Source organism: Diceros bicornis, chromosome 4 (genome assembly GCF_020826845.1).
Source record: "Diceros bicornis minor isolate mBicDic1 chromosome 4, mDicBic1.mat.cur, whole genome shotgun sequence".
Classification (NCBI taxonomy): Eukaryota; Metazoa; Chordata; class Mammalia; order Perissodactyla; family Rhinocerotidae; genus Diceros; species Diceros bicornis.
This window is the reverse complement of record NC_080743.1, coordinates 15493895-15510512: the sequence shown is the minus strand read 5'-3', so window position 1 is coordinate 15510512 and position 16618 is coordinate 15493895. Positions and strand designations below refer to the sequence as shown.

The following is a 16618-nucleotide window of genomic DNA, read 5'->3' as shown; positions in this document are numbered from 1 at the left end:
TGCCAAAAGATGCTGAATCTTGATGCTAATCAGGGCCATTCCTAACCAAATGCTAATATAATATAGCAGGGTCTCGAAAGAACCAGAGCACACAGATTGTCAGATGAAACAGTTTTCAGCAGGGGAAGGAGGCCAACAATCATAAAAACACAGGCATGACCTTGAAAGTACAACCGGGGACTGCTCTTCAGGACAACATGCTATAATGAGCTCAGAGAACATCACCATTCTACAGCACAGTAAAATATGTTCTTTCTAAGGATGAGACTGAGTCATCAAGAAAATACTGAATGTTTGTTGAAATAAATTGAGAACCCTTCAGTAAGATTTCCATTAAAAATGATTAAGAAAAATAGTATAGGCTCTTAAAGTAGTAAATGCTAGCTATCTAGAAACTTGACTTACGTGGAAAATTCCATTTCCCAGGAGCCATTGCAAATGATGATGATTTTGGCATCTCCATGAATTAGAGGTAACTGTGAACTAGCTTGCCCTGAGCTTGGTATTGTCTGCAGTTTTATTCTCTTGAATGGGAGGTCTCCCAACCCCCAACAGCCCCAGCATGACTGAGCACTGGTTCTCCTCAGACAGCAGCTCCAGCTTCCTGGAAGGAGACCAAATGGGGCAGTGGAGGGACAAGATGACTATTACCTCATTTGGGCCCATAGGGGAGCTCCTTTCTGACCAGGTGAGGCTCTGCAGAGAAGGTAGGGGGTGGAGTCAGTAGCCATGATCATCAGAGGGCCTGGTCCTGTGAGGGCTGTCCGTGTAAAGGAGTTGTCCAGCTACGATAAACTGGTCCAATTCCAGGTCTCCTACCAGTGACCAAGACCCTGCTCATGCCTGCAGGGAAACTGACAGAGAGACAGAACAATAAGGGAAAGCACATACCAGCCACCACAAACATAGCAAACACAGCCACAAATACAGCCTATACAGAGGCAAAAACGTAATTAACTCGTTTTTACGTGGTTGCAGAAGCTTGAGAAAATATAGATGAGGTAAAAAAGAGAGAGGAGAAGTGTAAACTATATAAATACACATTAAGTGTGTTCATATGCAAAATGTTATATTAGAATCTTCTTTGTTTACCAATGTATACATCAATGGGATCATTTTGAATTTCTGCATCATATTCAGTTTTATGGACATATCTTTTTAATCGATCCCATGTTTTCGGATATCCAAATTCTATTTGCTGTTCTTGTTGTCATTTCTTGGGGTGTCAGGAAGCCCCAGTTCAATACGAACTGAGCAACAGAGAGGAATTAGACAGATGGAAATCAAACTACCAGACTTGTTTTTGATAAAAGTTGGATGGAGGTCATGGATCAGATGTGCAGCCCAATGGGATCCCTCACACGGTACCTGGATTAAACAGAGTTCCCCAGACAGGCACAGGCAGGGCTGGGGAACTGCAGGCCCCCTCAGCACAGGGAGGCCTTCCCCGTGGAAGCTCCACGAGGAGAGCACATGCTCTCTGCAGGCAGGCAGATCCCAATGCTCAAGAGTGGAGGAAGCAGAGCCCTGACTTCCCAAATGAACAGGTACCCCTTTCCCCCTGGAGAGGAGTGTGTGGTGGGAGAAGGACCACAGAAACTAGGCAACAGCAAGTTATCCGCCCAATCATATTTTATAAGCAAGGCTGCAGTGAAAATGCTTAAATTTACACCTTTCTGCATTTGCCCTATTATTTTCTTAGAACAAATTTCTAGAAGAAGCCTTCCTAAGTCAAAGCTGAAAGCATTCCTAAATCTTTTCGCACATACTCTCAAACTGCAGACAAAGACTGTACAGATTTCCACTCCCAACAGCAATGAGTGAAAGTGCCCATTTCTGCACAACCTTTGCTACATGATAGGGTAAAATGACGTCATTATTGTTTTAGTTCGCATTTCTTTACTAGTGGGGTTAAAATTTTTCCATATATTTATTGGCCATTTTTATTTCTTCTTTTCTGACTCCTTTGATATGCCTTTTGCCTATTTCTCTAGTGAGACTTTCATCATATTCTTATTCTTTTGTAAGATGCAAAAATATTTAAGCAAGTCACTCTTCTTAATTTTAGAATTGTGATGCATTGAGAGGCAGTTAGAATTATAACCTAACAAAGCATGACACTGATATTGAGAGTGATCATTTCCATATTTATTAAAACCTTTACTTATACCAAAGCAAGAACCTATTTGAAGAAGAAACAAGTTTTTGGAAAAGGTCAATATCTACAGCCCACAGAAGTGCTTAGACTTATTATCTTCTGATATTTTTTATGCACTGACATTTTTATTCCAAGTTTTAAGATACTTAATTATTATTGATCTAGAAATTTATGATAAGAAAAAAATCCTACAGATGTACTTTATTTTAAGCATATTCAGTACATGGAAATCTGAAATATTGGAGGAAAAAAACTCAGAGTAATTTCTTGTTCTCTTTATTAAAAGATTGCCATCAGTAACTTCAGGTATAAACTACTAACTAAGGCAAGGTGCACTGTTTAAATGATTGAACTCACACAGACATTATAAAATAAACAGCCAGAATTTGCCAAGGATAGCTACTTCATAGTTTTAGGTATTACAATTGACCACTGACAGACAGAATACTCTTTAAAGAAATTTTCATGGAACATTCAGTATTTTTGTAAGAGGTTTTAAAGTAATGGATGTCAAATAAATGCTAGTAAACAAGGCCTTGACAAAAATGTCCTTAGTCATTCTTTCTATTAAAAGAATTTCCATTCTTAACAGAAACATATACACTTTGAAATCCACCAAATCACAAAATTTCAGAATTCTAGAATTCTTACTGTTATGCGTTGTCCCAAAACCTTCCCTCTATTGTCTTTATATTTTTCCATAAAGTATAACAATGACTGTTAGAGCCTTCGTCCTTCATCACCACTCATTAATTCAACAAACATTTTTGAGAACCTGCTAACAAACATTCTTAAGAACTTAGTCAGTGCTACATCAGGAGCTAAGGATACAAAGACAAGTAAAACAGCTCCTACCCTCAAGGAAAACATGGTCTAAAGTCTAAGGTCCCACAGGGGAGATAGTCTATAGCTGACATAGTGCGGGAGGTAGGTGGGTAACAGGAAATGGAATTTCTTGTGGTATAACCAAACACTGACTGCTAAGACAGCCCAAGGGAGCAGCCACTACCTGAGGCTGAGGGAATCAGATGAGGCTTCCAGGAGGAAGGGTGATGAGTCACTGAATCCTGGAGAAGGATCGGGTTCTAGCCAGGGGAAGAAAAAAAGCTAATTCAGTCATGTGTAAAAGCACAGAGGCAGGAAGGGTCACAAAGTAGAGAACTACTACAAGGAGTTCAGTTTAGCTGAAGCATAGAGTTGGGGTGGGGACGGACCACGGTGACAGACTGCACTATAGAAGGAATATGACATCTTTACATCTCAGTGAATGCTGACAAAAATTGGTGAGGAAAGGTCTATTCTTACCCTCTTCTCCCATTTCACAGTTAAAGAAACAGAAGCCCAGTGAGAGTAAGTGTCTTGTCCAAGGTCATATATTTTGCAAGTAGCTAAGATAAAAATCCAACTTAGAAATTCTGATTTCAGAGACTAGGCTTATCTGCTGATCATGAACGGATTTTATGCTATGCCTTGGAGTTTGAACTTTACCTTGAAGGCCTTGGGAGGCCTAGATGGATTTTAGACAGAATGACATGATTAGTTTTGCCTTTCAAAATGATGGCCCAAGTTACTGAGGGGAGGAAGTCAGGCTAGACATGAGATGGAACTACTCCAGACAGTTCTGCATGTTGTACACTGCACAACTCTAGGGAGGGCCATTAAATTTGGTCTGTGAATGGCCTCCCCTGGAGTTGTGCAGTGCACAACCTACATGGCCATATTTAATGTAACTGCAAGTTAGGAGACCATTACAGTAATCCAGACATAAAATGTTTGAAGAGTTGAACTGAAGAAGGGCAAAGGCAGAGAAGAGAAGGGATCATAATGCAGAGATATTAATGATATAGAATCAACAGGAATTGACGGCTGATTGGATGAAGACAATGATGCAGAGAGCGCAAAGAGAAAGTGGTTTTATTTTGTGTCAGTCTGGCTAAATTGGGATTACATTTTAGAATCCCCTTTGCTATTTGGTTCTGGGTTAAATTGGGCCAAAAGGGAAACTTGCACAATATTTGGAAAGTGAAGTGAAGCAGCGGCCATTATGCTCTGAAGATCGTCATGGTTAGAGGTGAGGAGAGATAGACTCAGAGATGCCAGCAGATGCCAGTCTGTCCTGGCTCTTCTTCCCTACTCTGCACCATCTTCCGCCTCTGCGTCCAGCTGTTCTTCCCGTCCGCCTGCCCCTCTGACCAGCATCGCCCCATGACCACATGCCTGACTGCAAACTCACAAAGGCAACAGCTAAGACCAGGTCACAGCCTTCCACAGACCTCTACACCAGCATTGTTTGTTCGCAATCTGGGGAGCTTCCTGGGTGTAATCTGAAACCAGCCCCATACAAGGAGGGCAGGGAGAGACAAGAAAAAGGCAGACCACTCCAGATTGGGAGGTGGCAGGTTCAATAAGCAAGGGAACTTACTTACAAGGCTTGTCTTGGGCAGCAGCAAGACAGTAGATCTCTGCACCCGCCCACCACATTTTAGAAGTTTATATAGAGGGCTTAACTGGGTTCAGTCATGTATACCGACCAGACGGTCTCAAAACCACATTACTATCTCAAGGCTGTGTCCTTGGGAACCATAGGCAGAGCATTCATTCCAAGGACAGGGAAGGGGGTGAGAAGCCTCCGATTGCCCAGGTCCAGCTCAAGGGTCAACCGGTGGTCACATCCTCTCGATGACATCCTCCAACAACCAACACCCTTTGCAGTTCCTCTCAGCAGATTCCCTTCAAGCTCTGACTTGTCCACCATGCCGGGTCTTTCAGGAGGGCTACTTAGTGACTTCCCTGATGTGCCAGCTCTTCTTCTGGACTCCTCCTTCCCCAGCTTCAGTTCCTGACCCCGGCAGGCTGTTTTTGTAGATATTGAACAGATGAGTCTAAAATTCATACAGAACCACAAAGGTCCTATAACAGTCAAAACAGCTTTGAAAAACAACAAAGTTGGAGGACTTGCAGCATGTGATTTCAAGACTTGTTATACAGGAATCTATAACAGAGCTGTAAAGCTGCCCCAAATTATACAGGGGCAAAACATTTGGTTCAACTGCTGCCCAGGATAACTTGAAAAGCAGGCCACATGCCTACTGGGACCGTAGACCCCGGGGAAGTGGTTGGCAAGAGAATAACTGCAGGCTCACTTTTACTTTGTGCTTCAGGCGAAGTATGACAAGAGGTTAGCTCAGGAAATCACTGGCCAGTTTGCAAGCAGAAATTGAGGATTCAGAAATTGGGGGCCTGAGTAGGAAAGCTGTACAAAATCTATTAGATCCCAAATTTTAAAAGACAATTTTGGAAAAAAATTGAACGGAAAAACCCGCAAAAACCCAGCTTTGCTGCTGCCACTGGGCCAATGAAAGTTACATGTGGTGGGGTTTGAGGGTGATGGCCCTGGCTGTAGGGGTTGAGACAGTGTCTCCTGCTGCTCCTGCCATCACTGTGAGGCCTCCGTCTGCTCATTGTCATGAGAGGAAACACAGCCCTGACGCAAAAAAATTTGGGTCTCATTGTCATGAGAGGAAACACAGCTCTGACACAAAGAAATTTGGGTCAGAGAAAAAGTATTCAAAGGCCATGCCAGTCCTCCAGGAACTGCGGGCAGTGAGGCTGCCTCAGCCTCCCCAAGTGTCCAGCGACAAGGTGGACGGGAGAAGGTCCTTGCTTCAGCCTGGAGATCTTCGTATCCAGATAAACTCCGTACCTAAAGGATGGGCTGAAAATCCAAGTTCCAGAAATATACAGAATTTCTCTTGTAACTGGGCTTCTAACAACGTTTATGTAGGCAAACAAAAGCATTGTAAATCAGACTTTTCTGAGAGAAAGTTGCTCAAAGAGTCAGTATGCTTGGTTACTGGTATTCTTAGCAGGATCTTCTGTTCTCTTTCATTCTCAGTAACTTTATTACAGCTTAATCTTTTTAAATCCTACTTTGGATCATTCAAGCTTCTGGGAAGTACTTTGGATTATTGGAATTACAGACTTCATTCTGAAATTCCTTTTCATAGGCTCAAAATACCTTAGTTTATTGGTGCCTTCTTTCATCATACCTTTTAAATCCAAGTGTTACTGGTACATGCTCTTAGAAGAATTACGTCAGTATTATTGAATTTTGTTCCCATACAAGTTTGGTTTCATTACCTTATTAGCTATGGGAAGTTTGGTAATACAATTAGAAGGTGCTTAGGATATTATTGGTTTTATTCTACTTCATTTTAAAGCTTTTGGATTTTTTTGGATATCTGAGAACTTTCAGACACATATTTTGTGAATATATTTTACAGGACCAAGTTACTGAGTGACTTGTTCAGATGTGCATGATATTTGTTCACTATGTTCAGCTGAATTCAGACGATTATTCTTCTTATCTCTCACTGTATATTTTCCAAAGAGTGCATTATCTTACGGTTTTACAGAGAGAAAACAGGTCCACTGTGCAGAACTCTGATTTCAGACCATATAAACAAACAGAAAGATGGGGCTACTTCATCACACCTGCAAATATAACTAAGTCCTATAAATTATTAAGACCACAAACATTGATTTTGCTTGGTTACAAGGACAATTGCTAACGGCATTAGGGTAGATTTCAGCGCTAAAAATTAAGAAAAATGTTTCCAAACATTTCTAGAATATTAGAATAAGATTTAAGTGTGTATTTCAATTTTTTAAAAAATTAAATAAGTGGAGCCAGCCCCGTGGCTTAGCGGTTAAGTGTGCGCACTCTGCTACTGGCGGCCCGGGTTTGGATCCTGGGCGCGCACCAACACACTGCTTCTCCGGCCATGCTGAGGCCATGTCCCACGTACAGCAACTAGAAGGATGTGCAACTGTGACATACAACTATCTGCTGGGGCTTTGGGGAAAAAAAGGAGGAGGATTGGCAATAGATGTTAGCTCAGTGCCGGTCTTCCTCAGCAAAAAGAGGAGGATTAGCACAGATGTTAGCTCAGGGCTGATCTTCCTCACAAAAAAAAAAAAAAAATTAAATAAGTGAAAGAACACTGTTTTTAAAAATATTTAAGTAATGTTCAATCTAATGTGTATGTCAACATTATTTTATTCTAATTACTCAACAGATGATTGCAGCATAAAATGTGTTTTCTTGTAACGTTACCAAAAATAGCAATGGATAACTAACTAGAACTAGAGGTTTTAGACAAATTTGGGTATTCTTTTCTTACATTGTTTCAGAATAAAGAATATTTTTCATAATATTTTAAGATATATCTTATCCAAAATCTAAAAAATTCTTAAAATTTGCATAAAATTTGTTTTTAAATGAAAGTTCTATATGCTATATTTTACCTGTAACAATCAGATTTTCTAAGTGAATGTTAATTTACTGAGGATGATATATTTTAATATTGTATTACTCTTTGTAATATGATCAACAATCGGGCCGGCCCCATGGCTTAGCGGTTAAGTGCACGCGCTCCGCTGCTGGCAGCCCGGGTTCGGATCCCTGGCGCCCACCGCTTCTCCGGCCATGCTGGGGCCGCGTCCCACATACAGCAACTGGAAGGAGGTGCAGCTATGACATACAACTATCTACTGGGGCTTTGGGGGGAAAAAATAAATAAATAAAATCTTTAAAAAAAAAATATGATCAACAATCAATGATAATTAATAATTTAATTTTTTTAATAAACTTCAGTGATGTTGCAAAGATCTGTGTCCTGTACCCAAACCTATTGTCCTCAAGGTAGCGACCTTAATTGAGAAAGAAGGGCATGGGGGCAAGGAAGCAAGTAAATAAATGAGACTTGAGAATGACGTCTAGGCAAACTTTGGATATATTTACTGGCACATGGAACTGACTGGAAGCTAACAGATCAGAAACCTTCTAAGTTTCTGAGTGAACTGTATGCCAAATAAACATGATCGTAACCTGAAAAAGTCTTTGACTATCTGAACATTAAAACAATCCTCAGGACCTCACACTTGCACAAGCAGGAAGCAGGCTGTGAAAGTTGTATAGCCCTCAAGAATACTCGCTCAAATGTCCTCTTCAGGTGTGGCCATGAAGAATAATGGAAGACACTCCCAGAGGATGGACCAAGGGCCATGGACAGGGAGCTCCACCCAGAGAGCAAAATCTAATCAAGGAACTTCCCCACCCACAGGGCAGGATACCTTTATAATACCTGTTCCGTAGGATTTCATATACACTGGCATTCAGTAACTGCTGTTGTCTTCTGTTTTCCAAAAAAGAGTTTTTATTGTAGTTATCTTGTCCCTGATCCACCACTGTATATTGAGAGAAAGAAAGGATGAACAGCTTATCTTTTCATTCACAGATCACCACAAGAAGCCCCATCCAGACACCACGGAGAAGATGGTACATCATCTGAAGATCCCAAACTTCGTGCTCCCACACTGACTTCATGGGTCTTTGAGACGCCTCCTATAGAGAAAGGGTATGTTCTATGAAAGGGAAGAACAAAGGAATAGAAAATTTGTGCCCAGAAGGAAAGACTGTGGAGGACATTGGTTAGCAAGTCACCAAAAACTATTTCCTTTTTCTCCTGGGCACACTGCTAGATTATGCATCCCAGTCTCCCCTGTGGCTAGATATGGCCATGTGTCTGAGTTCTGACCCATGAAATGTGGGCAGACGTGACATCTGTTGCTTCTAGGCCTGGTCCGTTTAGCCTCTGACTCATGACCCTCCATGCTCTTTCCCTTCCAGATGAATAGACTGGAGATGACTAGGACAACCTTGGGAATCATGGTGTGAAGATGGGGATAGGAGGATAGAAGAAACCTGGGTCCCTGAAAACACACAGAGAAAGGCCACTCTCAAGGAGTGATTGGATTCGACTAATATACGAGCAAAAAATAAATATACTTTAATCATGTTAAGCCCCTGAGATTTGGGGGTTTATCTGTTACAATCTCTAGGTTACCCTAATGTACCACCGGCAGAGGGACTAGCACAAAGATAGGACGATGGAATAGATGACACAGCCTGAGGGGCGAGGAGTTCTCTCTGGCTGAAATGTAGACACAAGGGGGAGAGCAGCAGAAGACGAGCTAAAAAGGTTCCCTTGGGCAAACTGCTAGGGTCTTGAATGTCATGCAAAAATTTGAACTTCATTTTGTAGCAAATGGGGACAATTAAAAGTTTTTTATTTTTATATCTTCAATTTAAAATTGCTGTAGCAAATGCTGCCTATTACCTGCCTTTTCTGAGACAATTGAGAATCCAAATCGTTCACACACTGTTGCCCTCCAAAATTGAGAATATGAAATATAATCACCAAGCTCACACAGCTGTTGCAGTCTGTTGAAGCTGCAACTCATATCAAAATGGATCCTGCTGAATTCAGTAAGAAAATCGAGAATCAATAACCTTCGGAGAAAAAGTCAACTTTTAAAATATGCTTCTTTCTGAAACTGTGGTGTGTGTGATGCGTTTTCAGGCAATGAATGATATTCATGCAACAAAATGAAACTTGCGATGGGCTTCAATTATTGCCACATTTGAAGCTCCTTCCATATGGTAGCTTTCCTGCGATGACAGGAAGATAAATAAATGACGTACCAGGACTTCCAATCACTCAGGAACTAATACAATCAGTAGGCACAGATAAACAGACTAACCAGGATACATCAGGTCACATGCTATTACAAAAATAGGACCCAGTAGAGCTATGGCGCTTGGGGGAAATTAGCGGTAACTAAACGTCCTTAGCTTGATACTGAAGACCCTTCTTGGTAGGACCCAATCTACCTTTGCAGGCTGAAATTTCACTACTTTTCCTCACACAATTACTTGCTCTCGTACCTATCCTCCACTTTTCCACCTCCATGTCTTGCCCTCTGCCTCAAATTCTCTCCCTGACCCATTACTGGCCACTGTTTAAGGTGTCACTAAGATTCTACTAATGAAGTCTTTCCTGGTTCTGGTGGGGTGGGTTCTATCCCTTCTCCGAAGTCCCATCAGCTCGCTGCGTCTCTCAGGAAGTTACCACTCTCTGCTATACGTCATAGCTATTTTCTGACTTGTTGGTCTCGTCTGATCTCCACTCTGAACTGTAAGGCCCCTGAGGACGAGGAGAATTTCTATTCCTTTTTATATTCCCAGTACCACGTATAGCACCTTGTATGTACATAGTGGATATTCAATAAGTATTTTCTGAATACTATAATTTTAAACCCAAAACCCACTCTCCGGGGATGCTGACTCTGCACACACCAGTAATCACTGCATTCTTTGGTCCAGAGCTTAACAGTTGGGTGATGAATGATGTTTTCTCATGGGAGGAGGGCAATTTTCTAAGAAGAATCAGTGATAATGAATACGGAAAGTAAAAATAGTGCTATCCCTCTGGTTCCAAATAGTGCCTAGTTGTATCACAGAAACTAAGACTGTCCAATGAGCCAATATGTTAGCTTACTGATTAGAAGAAATTGAAATCCAATTTTTCCAAGTTTTCTTTACTGCAAAACAATCTTTTATAGAAGAAACTTTATCAACTTTTTAAATGTTATATGAGCATTTTCCCTTAAACAATCCAATAAAGAGAAAATGGACAGTGTCCTCCCTTTCTGATATCAATATCCTTAGCAAATGACATCAGGGCAGGTAGGTGGGTAGGAAATATTAACCATCTATTATGTTCCCACACTGCTGCTGTAAGAAAGCTGGAAGCTAAAACACAGGGACAAATCAGCATTATTCAGTACAGAATGGTCAAAGCCAAAAGTAGAAAAGATCAATGTCTATAAAATATTGAAGTCTACTGAAGTTGTTGACTAACCTCTGGAATATAATAAAGGAGATGTATACTTAAAGTTTAAGAGGGGACAACTTTAGGGTACATAGAAATATGTAAACGTTTTTGAGGGTTGGTTTGGTTTTTTTTTTTTTTTGGTGAGGAAGATTAGCCCTGAGCTAACATCTGTTGCCAATCCTCCTCTTTTTGCTGAGGAAGATTGGCCTTGGGCTAACATCCATGCTCATCTTCCTCTACTTTATATGTGGGACGCCACCACAGCATGGCTTGATAAGCAGTACGTAGGTCTGTGCCCAGGATCCAAACCTGTGAATCCCAAGCCACTAAAGTGGAAGATGCAAACTCTACCACTAGGCCACTGGGCCAGCCCCTGTACACGGTTTTCTTAAGTGGGGTAAACTTTAGGTTTTCGTTAACTTAAGAGACAAGAGCAGACAAGAATGAAAATGTAAATAAATCTATGGATAGTATCTCCATAGTTTATTGGGTAGAGAGATTTTTCTGGAAGTGGCCCCCCACTTGCTAGGTTCTAGGGCCCCTTGGCTACTGTAATTATTATAAGAAGACCTTAAATACACACACACAACAGGCCTTGTCTACAGATTGTATAAATGATATGTCTAACACATATGTACTACCATTTGACGCAACAAGAAAATAGATGCTTTATCAGGGGAGCCAGGCAGGCTGATCTAGTAGGGACACACTGGTGGGGGAAGAGCTGTCGCAGAGAAGAGGACTCTCCTGGTCAGGTGGGCACATGATCAATGGGAGGCATCATGGCAGGAGCACAGGCTTTGAAAGGCCCCAAGCAGAAAAGAGACAGGTAGAGCCAGCAAGATGGCGTAAGGCTACGTAGTGAGCAATGGAACCTCCCAGATCTTCAGGAAAATTACCATATGCATAAAATTCCGCATATGGTTAAATTTTTTATGGGAAACAATTAAGGGGCTGAGTTTCTGGATTTGACCCAGCACTCCTCCCAAACAGCAAAAAAGTGGGAGTAAAGGGAAGCATTGGGAACTAAAGAGCAGGAAACTCAAGGAAACACGAGCAGCACTTTGCCTGTTACAGGGCCCTGGAAATGGAGACTGAGCCTCATTTAATCTGATTTTGAGGGACTTGGGAACTTTGGACAATATCTGAGTTTCTTGTATAAATTCACTTAAAAGTATTCCTTGGGGCCGGCCCAGTGGCAAGTGGTTAAGTGTGTGCGCTCCGCTGCGGGGGCCCAGGGCTCCCCGGTTTGGACCCCAGGCGCGCACCGTCGCACCACTTGGCAAGCCATGCTGTGGAGGCGTCCCATACAAAGTAGAGAAAGATGGGCACGGATGTTAGCCCAGGGCCAGTCTTCCTCAGCAAAAAAGAGGAGGATTGGCATCGGATGTTAGCTCAGGGCTAGTCTTCCTCACAAAAAAAAAAAAACAGTGTTCCTTATGTGTTTCCTTGGTTGATGGAACAATGCAAAAAAAAATGTTTTACATTAAAAAATCAATCTTCATACTACAAGAGTTCAGAACCACTATTTTCAGAGCATGGGCCTGTTATGATTGATGTCAAGAGGAAGAGGAAGTTGTTAGTTTCATCAGAGAGGGAAGGCTGAGCTGGGTCCACTGCAGAACCGTGAAACACCACAGAGGCCACTGTCTTTTCTGAGAGCATCTACAGACCACCCCCCGGCCCTACGTGCTGTCCGATAAAGAGGAACGCTGGGCACAAGGAGGGCCCGGCATGGGTGTAGACGGTCAGAGCTTTCATCAGAGCTTCTGCTTTCCTTTCCTGCCTCCATCTCATTTAATCCTCACAACAGCCCTGTATGGAAATTAATATTATTATCCTGATATTAAAGATGAAGAAACCGAGGCACAGAATTGACCAAGGTCACAACAGCTAGTAAATGGCAGAGCTAGAGTCCAAAACCGTTTATTTGGTTGTGAAGTCTATGAGCCCAATAATTAATAAATTAATCAACTACTTATTGAGCATCCACACTGTGCATATACTAAAATAAGCATAGTATTAGCTAATGTTACATACATTTCTTTGTTAGCATTCTCCAAAGAAACAGAACCAATAGGATGTGCATATAGAGAGAAAGATTTGTTATAGGAATTGGCTCATGCAATTATGGAGACTGACAAGTCCAAATCCTCAGTGTAGATTGGCAGGCTGGAGACCTGTGAGAGCTGATACTCCAGTTCTAGTCTGAAAGCTAGCAAGACCCAGGAAAGCTGATGGTATAGATGAAGCCCAAAGGCAGTTTGTTGGAGAATTTTACTCTTACTTTGGGGAGGATACACCTTTTTGTTCTATTTAGGCCTTCAACTGATTGGATGAGGCCCACCCACATTATAGAGGGCAATCTGCCTTACTCTACCCATTAAAATGTTAATCTCATCCAAAAACACCCAGAATAATGTGTGACCAAATATCTAGGTATCCTGTGGCCCAGTCAAGTTGACACATAAAATTAACCATTACAATTACATTTAAAATGAACTTTTCTCTCAACCTTTTCTTATCCTTATAGTAACTTCATATACTTTACTAGTGTGAAATTTAATAGAAGTACTTTTTAGTCTCAAATACTTAAGAACTCACAACTCCCTTTATAGCAATTAGGGATATCATTTACATTTGTATCTCTTATGTTTAAACTTTAAGTTAGATTTTAAATGTAGGCTTTCAATTACTAGGTCCTCAAGGAACTCCTAAACTTACTAAGACATAAATTTGAAATTAATACTTTCAGAATTAAGCTCCTTTCTGACAAAAACCTTACCTAAGTAAAGTTTATCATTTTTCACATTTACCATATAGATAAAGACAAGAAAAAAAATGTCTGAGTCAGGGAAATGAGTACTGAGGAGGCAGAAAGGACGACTTAAATCAGGTGGTGAGAAATATTAACAAAATTACAAACAACAGTGAATAGAATGCCTGGTAAAAAAGAAAGCAAGCTTTGAGCTATGAGAATGATGTCTAGAACCAACCACGTGGTCCTACCTTCCTGTCCTGAGCTAAGGGTTAGTGTTAGAGTCAGGGCTAGGTCTCAGTGTTAGGGTTCCCCGAGGACAGAATCACATCTTTGCGTCCCCCACACGCGGTGTAATACACGCCTTACATAACAGTCGTTCGATAAATTATTTGAAGTTAAAAAAGAATGAACTAGACTTATTGTGCTGATCATTTAGCAATATACACAAATATTGCATCGTTGTTGTACACCTGAAACTAATATAATATTATCTGTCAACTATATCTCAATTAAAAAATTTTTAAAAAGGATAGATATTTGTAGAAAAGTAATTTAGCAGAGGCAATAGAAGGAAAAAGAAAGGCCCATGATGTCCAGGCCTGTGCTGTGGCTTGGTTACAGGCTCATTAAGGTCAGAGGCTGAGACTCCAAAAGCTCTTTGGATTATCGAGGAGTAGGGTTTACATGAGACAAGTTCCCAAGGCCTGATATGCCTGCTTGGTTCAAGAAATACTTACATTCTTCCCCAGGGCAACAAAACATGTCAAAAATTAGGTATTTCAGAATTCCCACCACATCCCCCTCCCACCTGGCTTTTTTTTTTTTTTCCTAAAATGCTAGTAACTTTTCTAGATTAATTAGGGAGAAAGAATGTTCATTTCTCATTCTCCTTTTCTAATCTTTCTACCACCTTCAAATATTTAGGCTTTGTTTTCAGCTTGAAAACGCTTCTTTGAAAAACACACTAGGATTGATGTTGATCCCGGTTCCATTTAGAAATGCAAGGGCAGCTTCACTTTATGTGCAACGTTATGGGGATTCTGATGCAAGTGGAGGTCAGACAGGCCTTCAAAGCCACAAGAATTCTCATATGGATATATATATTTGATAGCAATCCACACACCTTTTCACTTTATATAGTACATTTCCTGGGAAGAAATCCAAAAGTTTCATAATCGATATACATAAGTCACCAATTAAATAAAGCTGTCATCTCAAAGCTTTCAGAGCAAGCACAGTCCTTCTGGCCTAGGACACAGGATCCAGACCTTTCCATCCGAGAAAAGTGCCCGGAGATCCTTCAAACCCCAAATTTCATCTGAAAGAAGCAGCATAGTCAATTGTGTGGACAGAGAGTCAGAGCACCAGGAGAGATTTCGTTAGAATTGAGGTGTGGTCAGAGAAGAATGAAAATCATTAATCCCAGGGTTAGAGGTCACCCAGCAATTTTTCTAAGCACTCTTACTAAAGACGTTATAAAATCATAGAATCTTAGGATTGGAAGAGGTGTTAACATATTATCTAGATTCTAGAGCGAAACACTGCATCAGACACATGACTATCCACATTTTGTTAATTCATTTCTAATGCTTAATGAAATGCATTTGGAGACAAGCAATAAAAAAAAAAAAAAGCCTGAATTTAGCATTTTTTAAGTTACTGGCAATTTTACTTCCAGCTTGAATAATAAAAAAGAAAAGCAAGTTGCCGAAAACCAATGAAATACAGTATGAAACATTTAGGAAGATAGTTATTTGGAAAATTCTAATAAGTTTTTCCTTTTAATGTTTCAGGACCTGTTTTGAGACTGATTTTTTTTTTTTTATAATTTTATTTATTTATTTATTTTTTCCCCCAAAGCCCCAGTAGATAGTTGTATGTCATTGCTGCACATTCCTCTAGTTGCTGTATGTGGGACGCCGCCTCAGCATGGCCGGAGAAGTGGTGCGTCGGTGCACGCCCAGGATCCGAAACCGGGCCACCAGCAGCAGAGCACGCACGCTTAACCGCTAAGCCACAGGGCTGGCCCTGTTTTGAGACTGATTTTAGACAACAGAGAAAAAGACAAGAAACAATCAGAAGGAAGAAGACTTGACAAGATCACGTGTACACTACTTTTCTATCAGCTGTGAAAACCACGGTCACAACACGTACCCCTGCTGGTCCTAGTGTCTACAATGGGGTCTCTGTCCCACTGACATAGGTCAGCTGCTTGATCCTCCAGCTCTTCTAAGGCCAACAGAGGCAGGAATTTTATTATAACATCTCTCCATTTCTTTACATCAGATACCTTTCAAGAGATGACTTACTTGTCCCCTGGAGTCCAAGACTTTGTTTAAATGAGGAGATCATAGCTGCTTAACACTTCTCAAACTTATTTCCACTAGTCCATCACATAGTTCAATTATCTAAGTAAGCCCTTTCATCTAACACTGGATAGAAACGGCCCTGATGGCATTTTCTGGAGAGTAATGTGCTGTTTGCCTGGGAGAACTGGCTTTAAAAATTATGTCCTCCTTTAGCTCTGAAAATCTGTCACTTATGTCTCTGAAATAAAGCAAAGCATGAAACAAAACACAAAAATCATCCGTATAACCTTAATTTTCTGTGATAGTCCGAATTTCATATATTAAAATATAGTATTAAGTGTCAAATAATAGAGGTTTGGTTAAATACATTGTAATATATCATACTATGGGCAACTATACAGCCATTTAAAAGATGTGTGGAAGAATATGAATGGAAAATGTAATATGTGTTTAGGTTAGAAGCCAGGTTATAAAGTACAGAGTACAATCCTGATTTTGTAGAGAGAGGGAGAGGACTGAAAAATGTACACCAAAACAATAATTGTAGTTATATTTGGGTGGTAAAATTATGTGTGATTTTTATTTTTTCTTTGAACTTTTCCATATTTGCTAACTTTTCTATAGAAAGTATTATTTTATTAAATAGATTAAA

General features: G+C 40.7%; 1 pseudogene; it reads left to right on the top strand.

Moving 5' to 3' along the window:
* Window positions 1–562: 562 nt before the first annotated feature.
* LOC131400880 (E3 ubiquitin-protein ligase RNFT1-like) lies at window positions 563–6664 on the top strand (annotated as a pseudogene).
* Window positions 6665–16618: the final 9954 nt, after the last annotated feature.